The sequence below is a fragment of the Puntigrus tetrazona genome, chromosome 8, assembly GCF_018831695.1.
Source record: "Puntigrus tetrazona isolate hp1 chromosome 8, ASM1883169v1, whole genome shotgun sequence".
NCBI lineage: Eukaryota > Metazoa > Chordata > Actinopteri > Cypriniformes > Cyprinidae > Puntigrus > Puntigrus tetrazona.
Genome location: NC_056706.1, coordinates 8,253,209 through 8,269,917, shown reverse-complemented (window position 1 = coordinate 8,269,917; position 16,709 = coordinate 8,253,209). Strand labels below are relative to the sequence as shown.

General features: G+C 35.9%; 1 long non-coding RNA gene across 2 annotated transcripts; it reads left to right on the top strand.

Moving 5' to 3' along the window:
* The first annotated feature begins 700 nt into the window (after positions 1–700).
* LOC122351107 lies at positions 701–16,380 on the top strand. 2 transcript variants are annotated; one of them, XR_006251686.1, is made up of 3 exons: positions 701–852; positions 2,444–2,520; positions 16,038–16,380. It is a non-coding gene; the product is annotated as an uncharacterized LOC122351107 (long non-coding RNA). The 2 variants fall into 2 exon arrangements; XR_006251685.1 differs by lacking the exon at positions 16,038–16,380 and adding an exon at positions 14,146–14,449.
* The last annotated feature ends 329 nt before the right edge of the window (positions 16,381–16,709 follow it).

Below are 16,709 nucleotides of genomic sequence, written 5' to 3'. Positions count from 1 at the left end.
CTAGTAAAACTGACCAAATGGCAAGAAACGAGGCAGTAAAAGGACAAAAGTTTAGTATATTATTGTTTTATAGATATTTTAAGATGTTTCACTTCACAACAGCAAACTAACATAACTCATCATGTCGTTTTTCATGTTTTACTGTCGGCCGGAATACCGCCATAATGATGATAACATCGACTGAGTAAATGAAGGTGTCCTAGTCGAAATAAACTTAAACTTTAGTTAAACCAAAAAATTAAAAAAAACAAGCCCTTATGGTCTGCTGCTCTTTAATTCAAGCTAGCTCTGGCAACAGCAGGCTAACATCAGAAATACTGAGGTAAAGTGCACTCGGCGACGCTACTATTTCAAGTGGAGATTTTAAATAGCATTTTTTAAGTAACTTGCTTCTTTTTTTGTTCTTTTTTAAGTATGTAGTCAGGATGTCAAATGTGTTTTTTTTTGTGTTTGTGCTCTTTTTCAATTCCACGTTGCATAGAACAACTGGTCCTCTTGAACAACTGGAGTTAATCTCACTTATTGAAGTTAACTATGTCAACTATGTTAAACATAGAGAAGCCTAATAACTTTTTACACTGCCTCTTTATAGCAAGTAAGGTAATTCTCTTTAAATGCTGAAAACGTTAGAAACGTGAACGCCAGTGTCGTATGTAACTTTGGAGACGGTCCCTAGTTCCATTGATAGGCGTAATATGAAACAACGGGGTAACAGGAAATACTGAGTAAAACTGAGAGAAGAAACACCACTTTTAAGTACATTTTTTTTGTATTTTATTTATAAATTTATGGTCATGTCGTTTGCATCGGAGTCTTTTCTTGTGATCGCCGTCGTTGCCGTGCTAACAACAGGTGAGCTCCCATTAGGTAAAGTTAGTAAATAAAGTTAGCTAAATTATCCACGGGCTGCTGTTCTAGCAATATATAAATACAGCATGTTTTGCTAATATATATTGTACATTTTTATCTTATTGAAATGTAAGTTCTATTATTGTATGGTAGTTTTTGTCTGATTATAAAGTACAAAAACACTAAACTAGACTCATTATACAGCCAGCTGTACATTTTACAGAAATTCAGAAACAGGTAAACCAAAATACATTGTCTTTTACTTTACATTTACATTCACGCATTTGCCAGACGCTTTTATCCAAAGCAACTTACATGGTATTCAAAGAACACATTTTATTGAGTTGTTTTATGTTTGTTTTGATTTTATTGAGCCCCGGATGTTTTGGGTAAAGCCCTGAACGTTTGTAAAACTTTTGTACTCGACACCTATATGACTCTAAGTCATCCTGCTCAACTGCTATTGAGCTTCAAATTATGATATTTTTTTTTGCATCAAGCACAACGGTCTCCGTTTATAGCAGGTCATGTACTGGTTCTGATCACTAAATCAGTAGGCTATTTATTATTATTAACATGTACATAAGCTCTAATTCAATTAATTTAAAAACTAATATATGATAAGATGCATTTTATAAGATTAGATGTTAACCCTAGCAACTTCTCTTTAAGCAATTAAAGTGACAAGTGTCATTTCTATGGACTTTTTTTCATTTGTGTTTATCAGGTACGAATTTGAAATAAAAAAGCTATTGCGCCATCTACTGGATTAATAACGATATAATATTCTTATTTCGCCTTTTTGATTCCATCACATTGCTCGTCTTGTCTGTGTTGAAGAGTGACAAAGATAATGACGCTTATACACAGTAAAATTTTAACAGTTTACAAAGCAGTAGGGCAATGTAATATATGTTATGGTTAAATCTGTAAATGCAAACCAAATCGGCCAGTTTGTTGAACTTTTAAACAAACTTTGAAAAAAGAAACGATTGCATGCATTTTATTCATCAATAATAATGTGTATTTTTATAAATTCAGATTGTAACATATGCCAAATCAATGAAAAAATGTATACTTCATAACAGTACTCAATTCAATGTGCAATTCCGTGATGATTGAGAGATGGACAAATAAATGTTCCTCAAAAGCCTGATAAATCATATTTCATATTTGCATTTTAACGCGGTTTTACAAAATAGGTGTGGAAAAATTAGATCAAATGTGTTGCTGCTGTTTGAAAATATTAAAATATGACTAACAATACAGGTTCAAATCAAAAAGACAAATGCAACAGAGCATGAAGTTTTGAACATGTTGATCATTTAGAGGCCTCAGAAATTTGTGTATTAAATATGTTACAGAAGCATTTATAGGGTTAAACCATTAATAGTGCTAAATACGTTGTGAGTACAATGAAATGCTAACTGTGCACAAATGCCATGCTTATTACTTGAGCAGACTCCGAAAATAACTGGGACTTGTTGCAAAAAATGCAAATGGCCCAAAACAATTGTGTAAAATAAACTGTATTGTTATTTTTTTGCTGGATTAGTTATCTTATGTTTGTTATTTCTACTGGTGATTTTTCTAGCCCTGCCTACATTTGGATGTGGTGTCCTTCCAGACTTCATAGTGACCTCTAACTGTGCAATATTCACTGTCTCTCAGGTGAGTGTTTTTGGATGCATAGATAATATGAGGTAATTGTTCACGAGAAGACTAAAACTGACTATAAATTGCAAAATTAGCCTGAAACTACTACTGAGTGTAGTAATTATTAACCTGAAAATACTTCATATATAATTATGAAGACAGAAAGAGGCACTGCGTGGGATGAAATTTCCAAGTCGTAATGCTTTGAAAACATATTTTACACAATCTGATGGTTACATGAGCACTGAAAGCTGCTGCTTCTTCTTGTATTAGGTGCTTTAATATTCTTTATGTATATTGTAGGCTGTCTTGTAGACATATGCAACTAGTAAAAATTCACAAGAATATTTTTACTCCTAAATGAGTAGTTCACCCAAAAATGAAAATTAGCTGAAAATGTACTTAGGCTCACACTATCCACAATATAGATTTAGTTTGTTCATCAGATTTAGAGTAATTCAGCATTACATCACTTGGTCACCAAAGGATCCTCTCCAGTGAATGGGTGCCGTCAGAAGGAGAGCCCAAACAGCTGATAAAAGCACCTCAATAATTCACATGACTCATCAGTTAATATCTTCTGAAATTAAAAGCTGCAAGTCCATAATTAAGATGTTAACAAATTGTGTGTGTGTGTGTGTGTGTGTGTATATATATATATATATATATATATATATATATATATATATATATATATATATATATATATATATAAATAAAAAAGAAGAATTTTCTCATCTGAATGAGAAAAGAAATATTCACAGATTATTGATTGAACAGATTATAAGCAAAAACTGTTCAAAATTGTTCTAAAAAATGCAATGTTCTAAAAAATGTGAATAACGACACTATTCAAAAGTAATTTGGTCATAGGATCTGTCCTCTGTGGCCTATTCAGAAGACAGAGGAAGATACTCATTCATTTGTTGCAAATTACTGAATTATAGCCTGAAAGCAAATGCGTAATGAATGCTTGTGTTCATTTTTGTTTGTTGTTGGTTTGTCTCTGGAGGGCTTTTGGGCTGTGTCGCAGGGTTATTGCTCTGCTACACCTGCACTCCTTGTAAAACCTTTTCCTATGAATTATTTGCTTGGCTCTTTGTTGGTTAACTAGACCTAGGGAGCAGCAACCATTTGTTTTTGTTGTCTGAGTGGGTATTAATCACTTGTCAAATTAATTAGGCGTAACTGGTATTGTTTATTCAGTACACTGCATCCATTCACCCAGTGTTTGCTGTCTCAGGAAGCACAGAATAGAATTTTTTACAACATTCCTCTGAACTTGAAGATTAAATCAGTGTTTCTAAGTGTTAGTATAGTATAGGTTAGATTCGAAAGCAATCAGTTGATGATGATTTGGCCTGGCTAGCAGACCCTGTAAAGTCCATGCAGATAAGAGTTCAGAGGTTTATGTATCAGATGGTCATTTACACTAGATGGCAGTCTTACCACACAGATGTTTCCCATGATGCTCATAGCACTGTTAGTCCATATCCTGCAGTGGATACAAGGTCAAGCTGTTCTGCTGCAGTGCTTCTCTGATCCTGTTGGACTGATCAGAGAAACCAAATAAAAATCACATGTTTTTGTTGACTTTCGATATTTGACACATACAAGTATGTATTGTTAAGCTGTAATATTAACAGACTTAAGTGCTGTATGAGGAAGACTTGAGGAAGATTTGTTGTTGTTAAAAAAAAGAGAAAGTTTTGCATAAAATCATTTAATTCTATATGATAACTGTATAATGATGTTGATGAAATTATGTAATGCCATTACATATACTTAAAAAGCAATATTTAATTTTTTGAATGTTGCATTAATATATTTTATAGTGTACTTCTTAATTACATTTTTTTTTGCATTTATATGTCTATACAGACTATACAAACTTTAAAAAGTTTGGTAATATAAAAAATGTTTATTCATCATTTATTAATTCAAGGATACTTTACATTGATCAAAAGTGACAGTAAAGACCTTCCCATTGTTTCCAAAAAAAACTAAATGAATAGTCATCAAAAACATCAAAGAATTTTGAAACAAAGCATCATGGTTTACACAAATGTATTAAGCAGCGTAACTGTTTTGATTTATTGGTATTAGAATTGTTTCTGAAGGATCATGTCACACTCAAGACTCAAGTAAAGGCTTCTGAAAAAAATTCAGCTTTGCCATCACAGAAATCATTTACATTTTAAATTACATTAAAATAGAAAAGTTGTTTTAATGTAATGTAATACATGTAATAATATTTGACAATATTTTACTTGATAGAAAATATTAATTTACTGACCTCCAGGCCTTTGAACAGTAGCTTTTGTTGTTAATTTATTGTAAGGTAAAGTACAGTTAACAGGTTTATTTGTGAGTAAGTGAATGTTCATCACTATCATGCCATTTCTCTTCAAATAAATTTCAAACTTCCAAACATGAATTAAAATGTGGCCATGTGGCTGCTCTTTTCTTTATTCAGTGAAAAGTGTCTGTTTCTCCATCTACTACCTCACAAGGCTTCGCCTCCATTGTGTTGTTGTCAGCGTGACAGCTATCCTGCAGTGAGCTGATAGGTTTGTGTGATGAGTCGGGGCCCGTGCGATTAGAGAGAGCGTCGCAGTGGAGCCACCGAATGGCACGACTGGACACAAATGTCAGCGCTGTGACATCAGTCAGGTAAAGGTGAAGGGTAATTATAAATATAAGGTCAGCGGTAAGTAGTCCTCTGCTAGGGAATCGCTAATACGCCGTGGACAGCAGTTACTACAGAACAGGCAAATACTTTAGGACACTGCAGGAGACGCGCTTCTCTCAAAACGCACAAGTTCAACTTCCACCTGTGACGAAAAACGTTCAGTTCCTCCTGGATGCTGTTTGTGCATTTACAAATCAGTGTTTCTGAATATTTTCCCAGCTATCAGATGCTTTCGGTGGGCGTCTCCTCCAGAAGCTCGGCTGGAATGAAACGCATTGAAGTGCGAGAATCTTTTAAGAGGCGAAAGCAGAAAGTAATTTTGCGAGCGCTTCGCCGCCGTTATCTGACTGTGTGTTTTTGCGAGTTTCCTCTGGCTGAGCTGTAATGAATAATTAGTGGAGGGAGAAGATAAATAGCCATGGGGCTTCCTGCTACTGAGGAAATCCATTTAGGTTATTACTCCTTACATAAAACTCATTTTCACTCTAAGAGCTGCCTTTACTGTCCATGCTGAATAACAAATAGAAAGTGCATAAACAAACAAAAGAAAGGCAATTACTTTTCCGCTCAATAGAGAACGCTGCTCCTTGTCTCCGGGGTGTGAGGATGGTGTTCGGTTTAAAAGAGGGATGCAATCTCACGGGGGGTGGCTCACTTTAGCACTGGGTTGATGGCTTTCAGTGCATTACCTATGCGGGGGTCAAGGTAAAGGGTCTGACCCGACCCAGCAGAAGTGGATTGGAGATCAGAGGCAGGCGGAGGTCAGCAAACTGTGCATTTTTTCAAGGAACACCTTGAGGATTATTGATTTAGGGGTGTCATTTGATACATTGATTTAAGAGTAATTGAATGCGGGTCTGCAGAGGGCTTACGTCCCCATGTGACCTTGGCATCTGCCCTTTCGGACCCTATTCATGACACACATGCTCAGTGTCATATCACAGCCAACCTGCTGTCCTGTGTCTAGTGGGATTAAATGTCAGGACGCTGCAGGCAAAGGCCAATTTTGATTGTGTGATTGCCCACAATGTCAATTTTCAATCATTTGCAGTCCAATATGCTGCATACATAGAATATGCTCTTTAATATGTGTACAAATACAATTTATAATCTAAAATAATATATATTTTTTTGCTTATGCGCATGATTGTATGAATATGAAATATACGAATAATTCCTGATAATAAGATATATAATAAAACTGTATTTAATATCATTATCTTTTGTGTATACAATTGAATATATACGTAAATTATGTAACAGTAGTACTTTAATGTTATGCATTATTAAATAGTTGTTTGCTCAATTATATATACATGTGTGTAAATTTGGTATATGTAAATGTGAAGTAATATGAATATATTTAAATTGAATTAATGTGATTGCAGTATATTAATTAAAAAACACTGATAGTTATATATGTGAATATATTTATGTATCTTTTTTTGTACATTTAATTATCTAATTATAATTATATGAGAATATTTTTTTATTCAGTCATCAAATAACCTTACAATAATCACAAGTTCCAGGATTTATATGTACCTTCAATAAATAAATACACAAAGCTTATAATTATATTTGAATGTATTTATGTGTAATATATTTTGTTTTAATACATTTTGATTTCAATTATAATTAATTTTAAATTACATACTTTATGCCTGCTAATTAATGTACTTATAGTTGAAAAGTTTGTGTATATATCAAAATGTTTTTTAACACAATAAAATACTGTTAAACCTAAACTGCTCAACAAATCAAAAGTTGTTGAAAAGATAAAATTATAACTGAACAGTTGGTCTGTGCTTTTTTGGTATCGTTTTGTATGGTGTGTGTGGTGTGATCCGTCTTCTTTGGTTTTGAAGTGTCAGAATCTCTGCGGGAGGAACACAATTCACCTCTCCCACTCAGTTTTACCTGAACGGTTTGCAGTCTATTCACTGCATCTTTCTGCCTCAGGAAGTTTTTGGAGCAGGAAGCACTGTTTGCTATTGCTCTTGAATCTTTCATTAACATAAACACAATGGTGTTTTTGTCTCCCAAAAAACTGACCACAAAAAAGATCATCACTCAGAGAGAGTAATACTATGACTTGGCATGTTGATTTAGTACCAGGAGCTGCTGCGGCCAGTTGATTCGGTCAGTATGCGTGGTGGTAGTAATTCCCTGAAGGTGTCTGGTGGTTGGCTTCAGATGAGCTGGCTAGGTTTTCAGTGAAGTGAGGCATTTTTTACCAGTAGAAATAGAACCTCTGTGTCATATTTTATGCATCATCAATGTGTCAGTTAGTTGGAAAGTTTTGGAGAATGGACAGTAATATTATGTAGAGTGATGGTTCTCAACCGTTTTATTTCCAGGTAGGTTAACACAAAGAATTTTAGCAGTTACTGCTTTAAAGATGTTTTCAATAGGCAAAAAGAACTATAATTTAATTTGTTTTTATTTATGTTGGAGAACACTTATTTTTGACTAATGAACTTGACTGAATAAGGACTTTTCACAAATATTATATATATAACACTTTTGAAATTCTTTTTTATATCTTATGGAAATCTTATCAATAATTGAATATGAAGGGATGAATTAAAACAAGTAATATATTGACTGTGAAATGTAGCAGTTCTATCTTATTTTAAAAATAATTTGAAATCATTTTGCAGGCCTCTTGAAAGTTTGCTAAGGCAGCTACCTGAAACACTTCTGGCATCTCTGTTACACTATATTCCCATTTCACCAACTTTGTAGTTGCTTACAAGTAGACAAAGGCCTCGGTTCGCCTTCCTGTTACTCCGCTATGTATTCCCTCAAATATTCTCAGATTTAGCAGACACACAGCAGACGTTCTTCTTACTCACTCTGTGTGATTGTTAGATCAGTTTGATATGCGTCATTTTGAACAGCTTTGATGTTTTTAAACATAAAAGATGAGACGCAAAGTGCTCTCTATTAAGTATGACTGTGCCAACTATTCTATTACCCTGCACAACACTCCCCCGTCTCAGTCCATTGTAGCGTCGGACGCTTTCAAAGCAATCGCTTCCTCTCTGTACCTAAGATGAGAGACAATCGACGTCTGATTGGCAGAAGTAGGTCTGTCTGAAACGTTGAGTCTGCTATGTTGTACCTTCTCGATATCTTTCGCACACACAAGCATACACTCACCCACTTTTTTTTTTTTTCACTGTCACTTACTACCTCATACACACTTTCATTCTCTCTCATGTTAAATTATAGCACAGCGTACAAGTATGAGAGTCATCAAATGAAGATTAAAGACAGCCCTGTTTCTCTGACAGCTCCGTCTCTGGGCCTGTCCTTACGCCTCTAGGGAACAGAGACAATTACATTTAAAATGGATTCGTTCAAAGCATTGAACAACTCATTAATTGCATATTGCAAACAGTACGTTTCAGCAGAAAGTACTGATGAGGAACAGCAAGAAGCCATGAAAAAAAAAATTGAAGCTCTCACCATTTGGTTACGTGCCTGAATTCATAATTTGAAGTTATAGGCACCCACTGAAGGGATTGAGAGACTATAGTGTTTAGCTGACCTGGAATATCATCAGTTGTCTCTAGAGTTTAACAGTATGCTGTAAAAAAAAATTGCAGTCAATGCTAGTATTAATTTCATAATTAGATACCAGTTTTAGTTCTACAGCAAATATGAATGTTACTTATTTAAAGTTTAAACAACATTTTAGTCTATATAACAATTCTTGTATTTCTGTCCCCAAATTTAAGACCTCTTAAAAGGCGGAAACTATTGACCTCTACTGGTTGGAGAAACAATTTTTACTTGACTGACTTGATGAATATTTAAAAATTCATCATCCTAGTCTAATATGATCCAGCAGCACATACTAAAAGATACTGGGGCCAATCCCTGAGTTAGATCATTAGAATTTAATGTTATGTGAGGACTTTTTTGTAATTATTTTGTGGCTAAACAACGAATTGCAAAAAACTGCAACATTTTGTTAATTTTGCATTGTATTCTGCGATCGCGGAATAAAAAAAAAACTGAAGCTGCTATATGTTGAAAAATTTAGTACTGCTTAGTATTTTTTTACTAGTATATCTTTTTATTTTAGTATTCACTTAGTGTCAAAGTACTGGTACTTTTGACATCCCTACACAAAAAAATATATAAGTTCAAAACTGACTTTGCCATGTCAGCTTCTTGGACAGAGATAAGCTGCTAACAGGTTTTCTCCTGAACAGACAGCCTCTTGTATAGCCATTGTCAGTTACTCTCTTGACCATTAGATAGCAGATAGCAGACTTACTGAAGGGGGCAGTTTGTGCCCTGACAAGGCATATGTTGGTCTGCCAGTGCTGTAAGCAGCCCATCACAAATGCATTGTGACTCACAGGCCTTCTTCGGCATTGCTGTGTGAGAGAGTGGGAGAGTTTTGAAAGAAATAGGAAAAAAAAAACCCAACAACAACAACAACAAGTAGGAGTCGCACAGCAGGGGCTTTTGGAGTGGGCACTCTTCCAAAGTTGTTAAGGGCATTAATATTTCAAGAGCCCTTTGTTTTCCTCCAGGGCGATCTTTTACAAGCAGCCAATTAGCGTTGGAGGAATCACGGAGGCCGGTGCTGCTCCTCCTCGTCGACTGTAAATTAGCGGCCGTACGGTTTTGGTAAGGACAGCTGTTGTGTGTGGACGCTTCGTGAGACCCTGGTGTCTGTTTGACCAAAGCCAGTGGGGAAAAAATGAATCCTACTTATGGTAAATTAGTAATAAAGCCCATTTAAGACGCTCACTGATTTCCAACGCTCCCCAGCCCCTCTTTGGCCCATGGTGACCCGCGTTGTTGATTGGATAATCGCGCCCCGCAAACAGCACATACATGAACGAACACCCATGTGTTTGGAACGGGGAATTGCAGCAGACACAAACAATGGTTAGCATAGTGCTGGGACTCAGTGTAAATTAATTAACAGCATATCACTCTGTAGAAGCAGTGGACGCAGCTGAATGCTCCGCTAACCCGCCGAGTTGCGTACTGATTCTGGTTCCCCTGATGGTGGAGGGAAAAACGGGGAGAAAATACACACACATCTCTGAGGGGAAATGCTGTGAATCCATAATAGCCTGCAGTACAGACAACTGAGCATTCGGTACTTTTGTTTAAAGAAACGCCTCTTCGGCTGCCGCTCTTTGACGACTAGTCGAATGCTTCTGATCGACTCAGAGCTGGATGTGAGCAGCGTCGAAAAGCTTGATGTTATAACCTGCTATTTGATGTTATGAAACAATGTCGGAGCATGTTGTGACACTGCAACAATTTAGTAGCTAATGTGTGATGGATGTCAGAAATTTACGCCCACCCGCTGCTTTAATTAAGCCAGAAAAAGAAAATCCCAGTTGCTTGGGAGCACAGAAGGAGATGGGAAATGTAGCCTAGAATTAGGTAGATATGAACTGTAAGGTTTCCGGGATGGTACAAAGGGTTATAGGCACGACGCAGCACAAAATGAACTAGGGGAGTACAGCAAGTGCTGGCGAACAAGAGAAAAAGTGGAAAATATGTCACCTGGATGTGTCTTTCTTTGAATTTGCCCTTGATTAGGATGGTAAATCTATTCATATCCTGCTTTGGTCACCACCGAATCTGATGCATGACATTTCAACAGCCCATATTTTTGCTATAAATACATAAACATTTAAATCGGTTGAATGAATCATCCTGTAGGCTGACGCTTATTGTGAACCTGTAAGTGAATGTTTTTTGCACCAATCAGTAAATATTAGCAACTGTAGCTAGAATTAAAACCACTGCAGTTTTAATTTAATCTAGTTAAAATCTCAATGCACATTTTATGTTAATTTTGATTTGGACGTTTTATTGGGTTAGTTGTTTTCTCTTTAATTAGCCCATCTTTTTTTTTTACAAGTTTAACCCGTTCAGGCCTGTTTGTGAACATGATAGGCGGGTGTTAACACTAATTTTTTTTCAAAAAACTTGCCTATACTTACATTTTTGTAAAAAAAAAAAAAGTTGTGTTATTGTGCTGCTACTTTGCCTTGAACAGTTCCTAAATGTTTGATATTCTTCATATCCTGTGCTATGATTAAATGATTTTGACCTTTTTTTTGATCCTTTAGTTTTTATTTAACCTAAGACAGTGTATTTACGCAGAACTTAAAATTTGCAGTAGATGGCAGCAAATCACAGCATGAGTCATTGAGTCATTCATTCAACCGATTCATTCAATCTGCAAACAGAGAGTTTATAAGTAGTGTGTGCATCCATGTAAGCATTTTATGACGCCTCAAGATACACACACGCTGTGTGTTGTTTGTCTGGGAGTAGAGCATGCGGCAAAGACTCGCAAGGGAGCCAGCTGCTGAATGCCCTGCTTGCACCCTGGGGTTGGTACAGTTCTGGAGTTCTTGCAGACTAGACTCTTTGCAGGGTAAACCCACTCCATCCTGAAGCTGTACATGGTGGCCATAGCAGCCTACCATATCCATGTTGGTGGCCAGTCAGTGGGTAAACACCCTCTGGTGTCACATTTAAAAAAAATCTATGGATGCACCTGTACGACTAGCTGTTCTAGAGAAAAAAATTTCAGAAACTCTGAAAGTCTTCGTGCGGTTTAAAACTATCGCACACATTAGGCACATATCATAGTCTGAACCAATCAGACATAGTGAATGGCGGATCTAGATATTACTTTATGTGTGTATGTTTGAAAATGTGTGTGCTGCAGTCAGACAGAGAGAGGCGAGTAGCCTAGGCCTGTCAGATAAATAGAGTGGATTTAGCCGCGGATGATGAGAGATAAAAACAACGATTGACAACTTTTTTTGTTAAGAATGTTAAGTTAAGGTCTGATCTGTCTGAAAATCATAACCAATGCTTTGACATGGAGCCATCAACCTCCCAGGTTATGTCAAGCCCTGGTCCGAAGACGGCATTGGATAATGAGCCACACACGTTCGAGTCAGAGTTTGAGCGTTTAGGTGGGCTTCAGTTCTCTGAACTATAATCACTTCTCTGAGCAGTCAGGCCAGTGCTGCTTCCTCAAGTTCCAAAGTTTATCATTCTTGCTCGTTTATAGCTCTCCATGTAGTGCTTGTCTTGTGCTGTAATAGAACGTTAATGTGCGCATTCATTTGAATGAAACGTGTGGCAGCCTGTTCTCATTAAAGTGTATTTCAGTGGCATTATTTTCGATTTATATTTTGTGACAAATGCACACAGAATTATATCAAAAATATCTCAGAAATACAATTGGTTATGTCTTAAAGAAATGTAATGAAAACAAAGGTGTAGCTGATGCAGTGCATGTTATCAAAAAACAAAAGAAAAGAAAATCCCTTACTGATCTTGACTGAATCACTTTTGTAATCTCAGTTTATTTTTTATTTACCTATACTTTGGTTCTGACTCCCATAATGGCAACGTGCATCTGTGTATGCGGTATTTTTGAGATGCATTCTAATCCTATACTGGTTTTCTTTTATAGGCCTATTCCATTTTAGTCTTTGATTAAGATGCTATAGGCCTATCTCAGCTTGCCCACAACATGCGAGTGTCTGGAGTCTTGGCAGCCCAACACTGAATATTATATTGTATTATATTTTGATTAATAAAACACATGTACTGCTGCTGCATGAAATAAATGTAACAAGAAAACTAAAATTAAATGCAATTGTTAAAATTGATAGTTACCTGTAAAGTAAGTACAGAGCTTATTTTAGTATCTTTACTGATATCTTCATCTCTAGCCTTGTTAGAGTTTTCTGGCCAGTGAGAGAGTGGGAAAAAGTGGTGTGAGAGAAGCCAAGAAGTGCCTGAACTGGGTCAAAGAGAAGGGAAAAGAAAGAGCCAGTGGCCATACTGTCTTTAATGGCCTCCCTCCCTCTGACCAGCAATTACAGGGACCCAAATGATGATCTATACAGGCAGAGAGCAACGCTCTGGCCAATGGAGACAGATGGGGTGAGAGGACAAGACTGCAGATTGATTATTGATTTAGAGGACAATGATGGATCGCGATTTGAAGGAGAGTGTGTGAGGAGAGAGTAGGTTGAGAAGGAGTTGAGTTTAAGGGGATGTGTGTGTGTGTGTGTGTGTGTGTGTGAAAGGTTGGGCTTTGAAAAAGGAAAATAGTGATACTTTGCAGTAGGCCTTTAGACCTTTAGAGGGAGCTCTTCATGTTTGGTAAAGATGATTCAATAGCATCTGACAAAATATGATGAGGATAGAGTGGTCAGGTATTATAAGCTGACACTGTTGTGGCTTGTATCTATGGATAACTGTGGCTAATATATAAATATTGTTAATGTATAAATTATAAAAACATATTATTCAACTAACAATTATTCATCTATTTATTTTGTGAGAGTGTCCAAAAACTGTTTATATGTTATGTAATAGTCACATTCTCAGAAGAAGAGCTGCATTAGGGGTAAGAGCAAAATAAAAGTTATTGTATAAATAAATATCATCTATTGAAAGAACATTTTAAGCTCAAGAGTACCGACATTTGCTGACAACTGAACATAGTATATGTTAGTAAATGTACACTTTATGGAGCAATTTTCCAGTTGTCTGCACGCAGTTTGTAGCTTTTCCACATGATATAGAATTTTTTGTGTTTAATGTTTTCAAATGGAATTGTTTGCATCAATTGAATTTAATTAAATGTAACTTATTTTTATTAACCAATTTTTATTTTATATTTTATTTTATTAATACATTTTATCATTAAGTATCTGCTAAAAGGGAATTTTGTCAAAAGTCTAGCATATAGATGGCCTCAAAGCTAACACACATGGTCTAAAAGCCATAAAACTAATTTAGATTTCCTGTGGTCTTTCATGTAATCTTGTTCTGCACTCAGCGTCTGAACAGGTCACTCACTGTCCACTCTGACTGCAGTCCACACGCTTTGATGTTCTGTCTGTGTGTTTGTTTCTGAACAGATACATTCAGCTGGTTCCCTCCACAGCTTTAATGTAGAGGATTCTAAGAAGAAATGACCAGACAAAAGTGCCTGTGAGACACTGCTTCATTTGACGAGTGGCGCTGTGATGGCCACGCTTCAAAACACCACTTTTATGTGTGTATTTTCTCTTTTCAAATCTTACGTTTCAGGAGAAAGACCACAGGCAATTGAAAACATACTGAGGGCCCTTAGGCTGATCACATGTTCTCTTCCTATCATAAACGGGAAGCAGTAACGCTGGAAGGAAACTCATTTAGCATGTGGATATCATGCACTCTTTAGAACACGCAGTCAAAAAGAATTTTGCAGCTTGCTTAATCTATTCAATTAAAGTGATCTAATACATCACAACTCATGGATATTGTGTCACAATTTAATTTAATTGAGTTCAGTCGATTAGTTGTAAAATAGAAGTTTACTTCATTTGCATTAAGACCACATAAATAATTTCAACTAATGTTAACCTAGCTTAGGAAAAATTGAAAAAAGAGGACAGTTAATGTTAATTGTCTGGTGCTTAGTGCTATTTCAGTATCATTAAGATACTATCATGGTTTTTCTTAATATATTAGTTTTCATATTTCCTACTTTAATTTTATTTTCAGTTGACTATAAATCTGGTTGGAATTTGGATGCATTTCCAAAGTTAACATCAACTGTTTTCTGTGTATATTTACAAAAATTGTGTACATTTATAACAATAAAATAGGTATTTTATTACCTTGTTATTTCAGCTGATTGACTTTTGACAAATTTGACATTGTAATCTTTTCTGACTACTGTAATCAGTATAAATATATATATATGTGTGTATATATATGTGTGTGTATATATATATATATATATATATATATATATATATATATATATATATATGTATATATATGTGTGTGTGTGTGTATATGTGTGTAACACTGTACCATGGATTTATTTTTATTTCTGATATTGACTCAAATGGCAACATAAACATTTAATTTTGTTGTAGTTACCATTCACCATATAGAAGACTAGAATACTATTGAACTGAAATTACTTTAGAAGCTTGTGAAAAGAAATGTGAATAAGGGCCATTGTTTGCATAAAAAACATGGTGCTGGTCCAGATATCAACTAGTTTCCTCTTCATGGAAATCTGATCTCATAGTTACCCGATAAAAAGTCTGATGTAAATACCTCCTTGGTTGGTCTAATTTGATATGTTTAATTTTATCGCATTTGCTCAATTCTGTTAGGTTTCCACTTTACAAGGTTCACGGTTTAATTTACCGTCAGGAAAACCCATTTTCAACGTTTGGAAGTGCTGAACACAATTGTATTAAGTGCAGCCGAAGAATTCTTCTTTTTGAGTGCACCTTCAGTTGGTGTCATAACACTAAATCAGGATTATATCAGTTTCCATCTGACAAACTCCATCTGATGATATTGGCCGCAGTCTCTGCGTGTTACAAAACCATGAGGGATTGTGGGAGGACATCTTGATCTGGTAGATTGTGCCTGTTTAGGAAAATCATTTTCTTTTGAGAACTGTACGTTTCACCCCTCCTCCACTTTGAACTAATCACTGGCAAAAGACTGATGAGGGCTGAATTAATGCCCGTAATGAAGCCATTAGTGTAATTATAACCATGGCAATCAGCCCGTGTTTTGACCAAATTTTTTTCCCCCGACTTGGCGGAAAACACCTTCGTGTTGCACACAAGTGCTCTTAAATCTGCCACATGTCCTTTCCTCTCTGAAATACACCCACACACGCACAGACGCACACGCGCACACATACACACCCTCATCACAGATACATGCACTGTACTGTCAGTCTCCAGGGGGTTTATGCTCCAGTGGATTCTCTCTCTCCCCTCTGTCTTCTTTGCAGTGTGTGCTCTCTGCCCCATCAGGACTTCCTGTGTGGGAGGAAGGTGTATGTGCCAGATTCTAAGTGCATTAGAGAGATTTTGCCTCCGAGGCTTGGACCAGGAACAGCCACGCCTGACCTCCACCTTTGCGGAATGGAAGACAAAGAGAGTAAAAGAGGCAAAATAGTACCAGCCTCGAGGGAGATCTTTTTTATTTTTCAATAGTGCCTGTTTATTGGTCACTACATTAAAGTTAACTAAAATGATTACAGTAAAGTAACTAGGATAACTTGTAACATCTGTGTATTTCTTTGAGTGTTCCTCATTTGTCAATCATTATGCATAATCGTATTAAAGTTAATCTCAAACACTAACAATTTCTTAGCACTTTCAAGCTAATTTTACAATGAATTTTCATTTTTTCATACTGTACATAAAAATTTCATAATGCCTCAAATCACCAGTAGCATTGACAAATTTTTATTTTTAGGTTTTGTTTTTAATTCCATCATGCTTTTATTGATTAACATAATTATGTGTCTCATCAGTATCAGGCATTATTATAAATACGGTGCGGTTGTGAGCTTAACATACTTGTGTGTGTCTGGGTTGTGCTATTATTAAGTAAATTCAAACGTAAAATCGTGTTCGATAACAATAACAGCTAATGACTATAATGCGCAACCTCATTG